Consider the following 12,058-nt stretch of genomic DNA (forward strand, 5'->3'; position numbering starts at 1 on the left):
CCCCCAAAAAATATTTGAGAGGCGACAGTCTAGGTACTGGGGCGCTGTGCGCCCGCCATCTAGACTTACCAGGGTCACTGTCGGGGAAAAAATAATCCCCTTTTTTGTCTGCTCCACCTACCTTCCCACAGCCCTTCTCCATCCCGCCTCAAGGGCTCTCCTCCGCTCAGCGCCCAGCTTCAGCCCCTACAGTGTGTGGCCAGTGGCCTCCTCTGTGACCAGCCCTTCTCAATTCCCACTTCATATATTCTTCCCCTCTTCCCCCTTAACTCGACCTTCGTAGATTCTCTCCCTCGGAGCACCCCACCAAAATAGATAGATAGATAGATAGAGAGATAGATAGAGAGAGAGATACAGTAGATAGATCTCTGTCAGGTAAGTGATGTGTCAAATAAATCCAGCTGCCCCTGAGGGGGTGCCAAAATGAAATAATATCTTGGCTTCCACAACCTAAAAATGCTGTGGTCCTCATGCCCCCATGTGAGAATAAACTGTCTTCTCTGTACTTTCCACCTCCTTCCAATGCTGCCCCTGACATGTATCCCAATCCTATCATCTCTTTTTAGCTTACCTCTGTCCACTGGCCTTTTATATCTTACTTTAAACATTCCATAAGGAAATCTATGATTAAAAACCAGTCTCTAAGCCCTTTATTCCTCAACAACCACCACTTAGTTTCACTATCCCCTTCTTATCTAAAATACTTGTGTCTTCAGTTGCGCCAAGCAGTACCTCTCGGCTTGCATTCATGGCAACTCGCCCACTAAGACTCTTTTTCGCTCTTTTTTCCCCAAATAAAACAACAGGAAGAGACAAAACTACTGTGCTAGTTTTCACTGATCATTATGATGTGTGACACTGTACGTGTGTGAATGAGTTTGAATCTGTGTAAGTGCTATGATGCAGCAGCTGCAGCTTTCTCTTACTCCAAGTTCCGTTGTGTTTCATCTGCGACTTTGTATTTATAAGTAATTCCTGTATAGCTGAATATGCAGCTCAACGTCTGCAGTACACTGTGAGTGGTGGTTTGATGCTCCTGCGATGCGAATAAGGCGCAATATTTAAAGAAAAAGACTGTTCGCAACACCTCTCGGAACAGCTCAGTCGTACCGGGTGTCTTGCACTGTATGGTGTATATACAGTGATACTAGATGTATAAGGACACATCTGTGTATTTCATCTAATTCCCTACTAGACCATCGACATTCTTCCCAGAAACTGCTCTAACTAAAGTAGCCAATGGCCCACTGACTGCTAAAATCCAAGATCCCCCTTAATCTGGTAGCCTAATTTCTCTATATTTCTTTCAAGTTTAGATTCATCTACATTCTGGGGACATTCAAATCGATCTACCAGCTCCTAATCATTCATCCCTGCTGGACCGTGTAACTGACTGCCTTGTGGCTATCTCCTCTTTAATGTTATTTTGCTACTTAAAACTGGATATTGATAAAACAAAACTTGTCCTTTTTTTCCCTCTTATTCTGTTAATTTACCCAACAATACAATCATTGTAGATAACATTTCAATCTATCCTGTTTCATATGTTGCTGCCTAGGGGAGAGTTCTGCATCCACATTCACACAGCACAACCATGGGGGTAATTCAGACCTGATCGAAGCAGCAGATTTGTTAGCAGTTGGGCAGAACCTTGGGGGTCATTCCGAGTTGATCGCTAGCTGCATTTATTCACAGCGCAGCGATCAGGCTAAAAAATGGCAGTTCTGCGCATGAGTATGCGGCGCAATAGGCACGCGCGACGTACGGGTACAACGACCAATGCAGTTTTGCACAGGGTCTAGCGATGCATTTCAGTCGTACTGGTTGCTGCAGAGTGATTGACATGAAGTGGGCGTTTCTGGGGGGCAACTAACCGTTTTCAGGCAGTGTTAGGAAAAACGCAGGCGTTCCAGGGAAAACGCAGGTGTGGCTGGTCGAACATTGGGCGGGTGTATGACGTCAAATCCGGAACTGCATATTCTGAAGTGATCGCAAGCGCTGAGTAGGTTTTAAGCTACTCTGAAACTGCACACATTTATTTTGCAGGCGCTCTGCGATACAACCGTTCACACTTCTGCTAAGCTAAAATACACTCCTAGTGGGCAGCGGCATAGCGTTTGCACGGCTGCTAAAAACTGCTAACGAGCGATCAACTCGGAATGACCCCCCCATGTGCACTGCAGGGGGGCATATATAACATGTGCAGAGAGAGTTAGATCTGGGTGGGGTGTGTTCAAACTGAAATCTAAATTGCAGTGTAAAAATAAAGCAGCCAGTATTTACCCTGCACAGAAACAAGATAACCCACCCAAATCTAACTCTCTCTGCAAATGTTATATCTGCCACACCTGCACTGCACATGGTTTTGCCCAACTGCTAACAAATGTGATGCTGCGATCAGGTCTGAATTACCCCCATGTTCCTACAATTGTCTGCAGTTCTCTAAAACAAAACCTCTGCCACATATGCATGATGTAACTTCTGTATAGGGCATCTGACTGGGTGTGGCTGTAGAAGGGGGCATTGCCCTCCTAGTACAGGGACACAACGTACTGTGGGGGTAATTCCAAGTTGATCGCAGCAGGGTGTGGTGAGTTCAATCTGCAATCTATATTGCAGTGTAAAAATAAAGCAGCCAGTATTTACCCTGCACAGAAACAAAATAACCCACCCAAATCTAACTCTCTCTGCAAATGTTATATCTGTCCCCCCTGCAGTGCACATGGTTTTGCCCAATTGCTAAAAAATTTCCTGCTGCGATCAACTTGGAATTACCCCCTGTATCCCTTGGACATACCCCGGGTATCTCTTCCTCACTGATAAATAAACTCTTCTCACACCTCCAGAATTTCACTCATAATTGGCAAGTGTTCCCTCTTACCTTTTTAGAAGGTTTGATACTTCACCCCCAATGTATCTGTTCTGTTCAAATGACTTCCACATACAGTACTACCACACACGGGGAGGGCTAATGCTGGGTTGGATATACACCAGTTTGTGTAGTGTACAAATGTGTGCTGTGCGTGCCCCAAAAACTTTCTGTATGCATGAGCTCAAAAGGGCAGAAGCAGGATCTTTACAGGGTGATTTCCAATAGAGATGTGCGCAGAGGGTTTGTTTCGGTTCTAATTTCATCGTCATGTTATGGTTTTGCTAAACCACCTTTATATGCTTTAGTTCGGAATTTGGATTTTAAATCCGAATCTTGGGTTTTGGATTTCTTGAAAATAGATAAAAACATTAAAAAAAAATTGTAATTTTTGCAACCAAAACCCAAAAATGTGGTTTTAAAATCTGAATTCCGGACCACATGAAGATCTGAACAGGGTCTAAGGGGGACAAAAGTGGAGAAGTGAACCAGTGGAGAAGTTGCCCATGGCAACCAATCAGCATTGACATAACATTTTGAATTTGCATACTTTAAAAATATACAGAGCAGCTGATTGGCTGTCATGGGCAGCATCTCCACTGGCTCACTTCTCCACTGTTATCACTTCATAGTACATGTCTCCCTCAGTTCAGACCAAGGGAGGTATGTAATGGAGTCCGAGTTCGCCCGATATGCGGGATGCTGGCCGAACTCTGACTTTTTTTAAAAGGGAAATCATTTACAAGGCATAACCATGCCTTCTAAATATTTTCCCTTTTACAAAAATCTGAGTTTGGCCGACATCCCGCACGTGGGGCAAATTGCATCCCGCCCCAAATCTTCTCAGGAGAACCGAACCGAGACTCGCTTCGGTTCGGAATCACGAAATTCAGGTGGGTTCAGATTTCTAAAGAACCAAACCACACATCTCTAGTTTCCAATGCTTGATTTTAGAGAAAGTGTGACCAGCCCATGAAAGGGACATACTGTAAGTAGCACACAGCAGTTAGAATAGGAGTGCACTGCTGAGCAGTTTACAACATGGCTCCTCCAGGCAGAGGGGTCACTCTCCTGTTTGATACCTGGTGCGGCAGGTTAGAAAGTGAGCGTGGTTTGTCCAGATGGGGTGTGGCTTAGCAGGACATGGGTGTGACCAGTCTTAACGACCCTGTTTATTGTGGTGCTTAGTGGTATTGGGGCGTGGTTTAGCGGGACAAGGCGTGGCCAGGCCTCCCATCCCTGTTTCGTCACTCTGGGGGTCCGGAGATATGAGCTACACCCGGAGGATGCCTTGTTTGGTTCTACATGGTGACAAGAGCTGGGTGCTGCACATAATGTTACAGTGCAGCACCCGGCTCCTGTCATTGAACAGGAGCTGGCACTTTGGTGTCACCCCTCAGTGGGTGACACCTGGGTTCGTCTTGCACCTCCTTTGTGACGCCACTGCCTCCATCGATGATGCTTCAGTCTCTTACCAAGGTTGGCTGCCAGTGTAACTACTGCACATGCACAGCACCATCTTGTTATTTTGTTATTGTTATTTTGTATGAGTGACCAGTCATTGACGATGGGCACTCCTCACAGTCTCCAATATACTTCTGGGTACTTCCAGCATTAGTTCACTCTGTTGGCAGTCTACTCAAGTTCCTGTATACTACGTGCCGCTGTACAACCATCAAACAGAGTGACCTCAGAATACCAATTGGCTCCTGTGAAACAATTGGCTATTATTTGTCCTCAGAGACTCTCTCAGAGAGCCAGATGTACTAAGCCTTACAAAGTGATAAAGTGTCAGCAAATCAGCTCCTAACTGCTTGCCATAGGCTGTGTTTGAAAAATTACAGTTAGAACCTGGTTGGTTGGTAGTTTATCACTCTCCACTTTATCACTTTTCAAGGCTTAGTACATCTGGCCCAGAGGTCTATGTTTAATCAATACTGGAGACTCTCTGCAGTACCCTGTCTTGATTATATTCGCCGCATCCTACTGACAATAAGTGACTGTTCATTGTGCCATCTCCGGTCTCTTCCTATCCTGTCAGTATCAATGAACAAATACCATTTTATCTATGAGGAGAAATCTTATTAAACCACATTCTTTTCAACATATGGCCTCCAGACATATACAGACCTGGGGGTCTTGCTCCGTGTCTAGAAATCTCACAGTTTGTTATGGCCACATGGATTTGGAAGGCTAACAAGACCAAGGTTCAGGCTCCCTGTAAAATTTGGCAAGTTGGTTGGAGAACCATGAAACTACACAGAGGCAATAACTGCAGTTTGTTTAGTAACGTTCTAGTCATTTAGACAATATGCAACTGGCTGTTACTGGAAAAGGCTCAAGTCCAGCTCCTACTTAGACTATTCCTGTACAACCATATTCAGGCTCTTATCTGCAATTTGCTTCTCTCAGGAAGTTTGATGGGAATCCAAAGGACTGCAGAGAATTTATCAATTAATGTGAGATTCATTTTGAGTTAATACCTGTGATACCTGTATTTCACTTCTGCAAGGACAAGCATTAGCCTGGGATTCTGGCTAATGATAGGGATCAGATCCCATATTAAATTACTATTATTACTTCATTTCTACATTCCGGAGAATATTTTATGAGATGGAGGACAACTTCCGCCACAGAGGATATTGTGCACCCCAAACATGGCCCTAGCACTGAGGGCCAATATGGCGTCCAATTTCATACTCTGGCATCTGAAAAGAAATAGAAATAATATGCCGCTTTCTGAAGCGGCTGATTTGACCGAATCAAGGGCGAGTTGTTTACTCGGGAGTTACCTACCTCACTTGACAGTTCAATCTCTGTGTGCACCAGATTTGATCTCAATTTTCGAGACTGTATCCTTGAAAAAGAGAGAACCGAGTGGTTTCTGTTGTGACAGACTCTCCATCCTAGAACACCAAGTAAAGAGGAAACCATGCAAATTAATTGTTCCCGACTAAAACTGGAGGAACTGTAAAGGTGCCTCCAAATAAAACTTTGTTTATATTGTGCTGACCCCAGTAGTAGGGTAACAGTGCAGGAGTAACAGGGGGGAGAAAAATATGGAGCGCTGCTGTACTAGTTATAAACACATAATATGCTCAGGTATCAATTAATACTCAAAGATGCTGGCAATTATGATCATGAAAAAAATGATTTAAAAAAACATAACATATAAAATATGTATAATAATATTCTGCATTATTAATAATTAATACCGGGGCATATTGTGTGTTTAAAACTGGTACAACAGCACTCAATACCCCCCCCCCCCCCTGATTTTTCTATTCAGTAAAGACGTCTACAATTACCTCGACATGTGGATGCTTATTTACAAAAAGGGGAAAAGAATTGGTCTTAAGTGGCGCACAGAAAAAAAGGTTGATTATATAAAATATAACTTTTATTATGGTATTGTTAAATAACCTGTAACTGTGAAATATTAAAAACCAACATACAATGACAAAACAAAGTGTGACATGTATTGTTAAAAAAATACACACTATACCCAGATTAACGTGCACTGCCCATAAGTATAATTGATGGGTACTATGACCTCTCTTATTGTTATGTGTTGTGCTTATTTCTTCCTAGATGTTAGTACAGATTTTCTACACTCCTTGTATCACAATGACTAATTTCTTGTATTCCTTGTTTCCTCCAAATCAAACTTTCTAATAAATTTGTGAATGCTTGTGTGTCACTGGTTGCTTTCAGTTGATTGATACTTAAGTGACCAATCTTCAATGGCTATATCACTGACCAGCACTCTAATCAACATCGTTATTAGTATTATGTGTTACTCTTCTATTACAGTGACTATCTTGTCCTGTGTCACTTGGGTCATATTCAATCTTTTAATATAATAAGTCAGATTTGCATTCCAGATTTCAAATACCTGTTTTATATCTTGTAATAATTATCATACACACAACAGTAATCCATCATTCATACGTACTGTGCTGTAATTTATTTCCATATGCTGTACATGTGTGCTGTAACCAGTAACTGTTTATTATAGAAAACTATCAGAGGGGATTCACTGCAATACCCTTACAGATTTGAGTTTTGGTCAGTTGAAATAGACAGGTTTCCTCAATTGAGGATGTAATGCTTAAATTTAGTTGTCTGAAGAATTAATTGTACAGGTGCCAAGTGTATTGCCACTATGCATTGAATGTCAAACCCCCTGATACTCGCATTCACTTATTACACAGTGGCTTTCTATGTGTTCTCAATGATTACTAGAAAACTGCAGCATTTATATATCTGGATACACATATGAAATTGTACTCTGTTTAATCTATTGTGGGTAGCTGCAGGATAGCTAGATACTTAGTATCATAAAGGAGAGCAACTTTTAAATATAAGCTTGTAGCTGATACATTGTTACTTTCAATATCAGCCACACAGCTATGTGTGATTAAATAATAAATGCAGTTAGTGAAAGCCTTCCATATGGCTGTATATAATGTACTGTTGTTTAGCACTTAGACACATAACACATGTGTTGCCACTATATGTAAAATGTCCGATCCCTGACACTCGCATCAAGTTGTTACACAGTTGCTCTCTATGAGTTTTTAATGGTAAATAGAAGACTGCAGCGTTTGTATATCCAGATACCAGTGTGAAGTTACACTCAAATTAATCCTTTATAGGTAGCTGCAGAATGGCTGGGTACTCAGTATTATGAAAGAACACAAAGAGTAAGCTTGTAGCTGATACACTTTTACTTATAATGTTTGGCACTTAGGCAGATAACACATGTGTTGCCACTATGTGTAAAGTGTCAGATCCCTGACACTCGCATCAAGTTGTTACACTGTTGCTCTCTATGAGTTTTTAATGGTAAATAGAAGACTGCAGCGTTTATATTTCCAGATACCAGTGTGAGGTTACACTCAAATTAATCCTTTATAGGTAGCTGCAGAATGGCTAGGTACTCATTATCATGAAGGAACACAAAGAGTAAGCTTGTAGCTGATACACTTTTACTTGTAATGTCAGCCACACAGCTGTATCTAATTCACTAATAAATGCGGTCAGTGAAAATTTTTCTATTCAATTGGAGGGAGCCATAGCTGTGTGTAAGGTATTGATATTTAGATGCACTATACTCCTATGTTGCACCCTAAACACCTATATGCACCTCATTAAAGATATGTCAGACATTGGATCTCACTACAGTGTTATCATGCTGTCTTGTATTTGACTATTTGGCTGCCTTGCATTAACTTCATTCAGCATTAAATTCCATAGTCTAAGTCCTATACTGGTCCATCTATGTTAAGGAGTTTATTTTTTCTCTAAATCATATGAAGACACAAACACATTCTATTTGCATGCACAATTAATTAACATTCTGGTATTGTGTGAACCGCCGACACGCGTTTCACTGATAGTTTTTTCAGGGCTAACCAGAGTGTCTCCAGTAACCCGAATATCACAGTTTGGCCGCACCAATCACGGGACAGATTCTCTGTCATGTGGTTTATTTATCCAATCGCGGTGCGGCTCCCTCTTGTGAGGGTTTAGACAGAGTAAGTCCGATCATGTGATACATCCCGGCCTGTCACGGAGCCTGAATAGTTTTAACTAGGGACAACAGTAATGTTATTTTCGTGTCTCCCGGTACGGCTTCCCTCTTCTGGTCCCGTGATATAACTGGACCAACCGGGGATGTGATGATGCTTCTCCCCTGGGATTCTAAATATCGGAGCCCCATCAATAATATTAAACTGTAAATGGTAAATCGGTGTTCTGTATTGAACGTAAGAAGCTTGTATACCTTATTTGTAAATAACGTGTAAACTGTACATATGTATTAAATACATTTTTCCAAAAATTATGGCCACGTGTGCACAAAATAAATAAACCGTGAAAAAAACTCTCCTGTGATGTGCTGAAAAACATAAATGTGATCAAAAAGTGACAAAACCAAAACCACATTGTGTTGTATTGGATACATTTTATATAATGCCCGCATTAAAACTTACTGTGATGTGTTCGTGAATGATAAAGGGGATGTTATAAGTGATATTAAACACTTATTCATGTGATGTGTGTTGTGAGAACCTAAATTAAATTAAAGTGTTATTACAATGTGTTTACTGTAAACTTGTGTCAGTGCTGCTTTGCAGTGAGTCATAACCACTAAAACAGTGTTATGATTTATTAATTTACCTAATGTGACCTTATTAAGTGTTATATACATGTTTCTTATGTTTTAAACTTTACCTTTCCTACTTATTAGATGTTATACAATCATCTTTTTCACCCATTAACATGTGCGGGCATTTCACTTATTATAGATGTGTATCAATGTATAAGGTTACAATAGTATTACATTAGCTTTTATTGTCAAAAGCAGGGGAGTAAGCTAATATGCATATGTGTATACAATAAAATAATATAATAATGCTCTTGGAGCTCCACTTGGAGTCTATCAGTTGATTTTATAAAAAACAAATTAAATATACTGTTTTTCAACCTCATTGGATACAAGGTGATCAGGTCGTTCTTATCCCCTGATATTGGTCCCTTAATGTTAATTGAATTAATTGTCTAATGAAATAGACATAGTATATAATTTTCCTTATTATTTTAACAGGTTCTCCCGGACTCAGGCCATAGGGTATTTTTTATTTAATTTTTTATTTAATTTTTTATATTTTTTATTTCTATTTTTAATAATTATTTTCTTGTTCTATTTTTCATCTTTAAATCTCACATTGTATTTTACTACTGTCTGGGGCTGGTAATCATTAGAATATAGTTATTCATCATAAGAACAATTTTGTCACCACTTATTTTGGCAAATTCCAGGTTCATTTACGGTTCCCAAATATCCGTACCATATCGTTATCTAAGCTGTATGAATTATTGATGACTATGAGGTTTCAGTATTAACAATTTTGCCTCATTGTCACAATGGGCAAAATCAGAAAAAATATGTATATGTATTTTGCATGTTACACCCTTAATCTCTACCATCTAAATAAGGAGGAGAGAATCAAGGGATAAAACTTGCCATTAATGTAGATCCATAAGCACCTTATATCATCTGGATCTACCCACCGGAATTAATAAAGGATAAGTATCATCCTTTATCTTCAATATGCACAAAGCCGGGACAAGTAGATTAGAGATATGATGAGTAACTATTGTACTCATTCAATCCCACTGGGTACAGACTGTCCATCAGGAAAATGAATTTTGTTTCCAACTTTAGCAGCTTGTTATCCAAGTTACCCCCTCTAATGCCCAGTTGGATGCTCTGCATGCCATAGGCTTTCAGACCTCCATTCTCACCTCCATGATGGTACAGGAAGTGTTTGGCTACTGATGTGAGGGTCTTAAATTTTCTTGCGTCTTGTTTAGCATTTTTAATATTGTTGGCATGCTCCAAGATCCGTACTTTAAGTGGTCGTATGGTTTTACCAATATACTGTTTTCCACAAGGGCATTCTAGATGGTATACTACGCCCATTGTGGTACAGCTGATGAAATTCTGAATGGGCCACTTTTTCCCATACTTGTCAATGTAGAATTGCTTGGAAACCATGTACTTGCAGGCTTTACACCTGCCACATTGGAAGGAGCCTTTTTTATTGTAAAGTTGTTTCATAGGGGTCGAGAGGTGACTGCGAACCACTAAGTCACGTAAGTTCTTAGATCTTCTCCAACTACTCTGCACTTTAACAGGTAATAACTGGTTCAATGTCTCATCACTTCTTAATACTGGCCAGTGTTTTTGTAGTATTCCATTGATTTTCTTCCATTGTGGATTGAATGTGCTTATGAATCTAACTGGTTCATCTTTCTGATGTCTAACTTTGGGGGTTAAAAGAGAGTCTCTTGTATAGGTTTCCACATTTTTCGCAGCCATTTTGATGCATTTTGATGCTTCTATTACTGTAACCTCTCTTTCTCAGGCGATCACAGACCTGTTTTTCACGTTCTAAATATGTTTCTTTGTTTGAACAATTCCTTTTTGTGCGAAGTGATTCCCCTTTGGGAATTGCTCTAATGATAGCAGGTAAATGTGAGCTGTCGGCATGGAGGATACTATTTGTCGCTGTTTTTTTACGAAAAATGTATGATGGGGCACATGCGATGGGGACAGCATGTGCCCCATCGTACGCCAACCTCTACCTGGGATGGTGGGAGAAGGAGCACGTGTTCAATGAAACCCTGGAGAAATACACCCAACATATCCTATTGTACCTACGTTTATATTGATGACGTCCTGATTATTTGGGAAGCAGACGGAGAACTCCTGGAAGAATTTATCACCATTCTGAATCACAATGATCTGAATTTAAGAATTACTGGTGAGAAAAACCAGAAAGAAATAAACTTTCTGGATTTGTGCATTAAAATTGAGACAGATGGAAAGGTCAGCACTGACATTTTTTGTAAAAAAACAGCGACAAATAGTATCCTCCACGCCGACAGCTCACATTTACCTGCTACCATTAGAACAATTCCCAAAGGAGAATTGCTACGCACAAAAAGGAATTGTTCAAACAAAGAAACATATTTAGAACGTGAAAAACAGGTCTGTGATCGCCTGTGAAAGAGAGGTTACAGTAATAGAAGCATCAAAATGGCTGCGAAAAATGTGGAAACCTATACAAGAGACTCTCTTTTAACCCCCAAAGTTAGACATCAGAAAGATGAACCAGTTAGATTCATAAGCAAATTCAATCCACAATGGAAGAAAATCAATGGAATACTACAAAAACACTGGCCAGTATTAAGAAGTGATAAGACATTGAACCAGTTATTACCTGTTAAAGTGCAGAGTAGTTGGAGAAGATCTAAGAACTTACGTGACTTAGTGGTTCTCAGTCACCTCTCGACCCCTATGAAACAACTTTACAATAAAAAAGGCTCCTTCCAATGTGGCAGGTGTAAAGCCTGCAAGTACATGGTTTCCAAGCAATTCTACATTGACAAGTATGGGAAAAAGTGGCCCATTCAGAATTTCAGAAGCTGTACCACAATGGGTGTAGTATACCATCCAGAATGCCCTTGTGGAAAATGGTATATTGGTAAAACCATACGACCACTTAAAGTACGGATCTTGGAGCATGCCAACAATATTAAAAATGCTAAATAAGATGCAAGAAGATTTAAGACCCTCACATCAGTAGCCAAACACTTCCTGTACCATCATGGAGGTGA

At 40.2% G+C, this 12,058-nt stretch overlaps 1 long non-coding RNA gene across 1 annotated transcript in view; it reads right to left on the minus strand.

The window, feature by feature from the left end:
- Window positions 1-12,058, minus strand: part of LOC134934864 (uncharacterized) — a 144,376-nt gene that overhangs the window by 42,771 nt on the left and 89,547 nt on the right. The window contains exon 4 of the long non-coding RNA XR_010179830.1: window positions 5,666-5,775. This is a non-coding gene — a long non-coding RNA (uncharacterized LOC134934864). The remainder of the gene's footprint in view (window positions 1-5,665; window positions 5,776-12,058) is intronic.

Source organism: Pseudophryne corroboree, chromosome 6 (assembly GCF_028390025.1).
Source record: "Pseudophryne corroboree isolate aPseCor3 chromosome 6, aPseCor3.hap2, whole genome shotgun sequence".
Taxonomy (NCBI): domain Eukaryota; kingdom Metazoa; phylum Chordata; class Amphibia; order Anura; family Myobatrachidae; genus Pseudophryne; species Pseudophryne corroboree.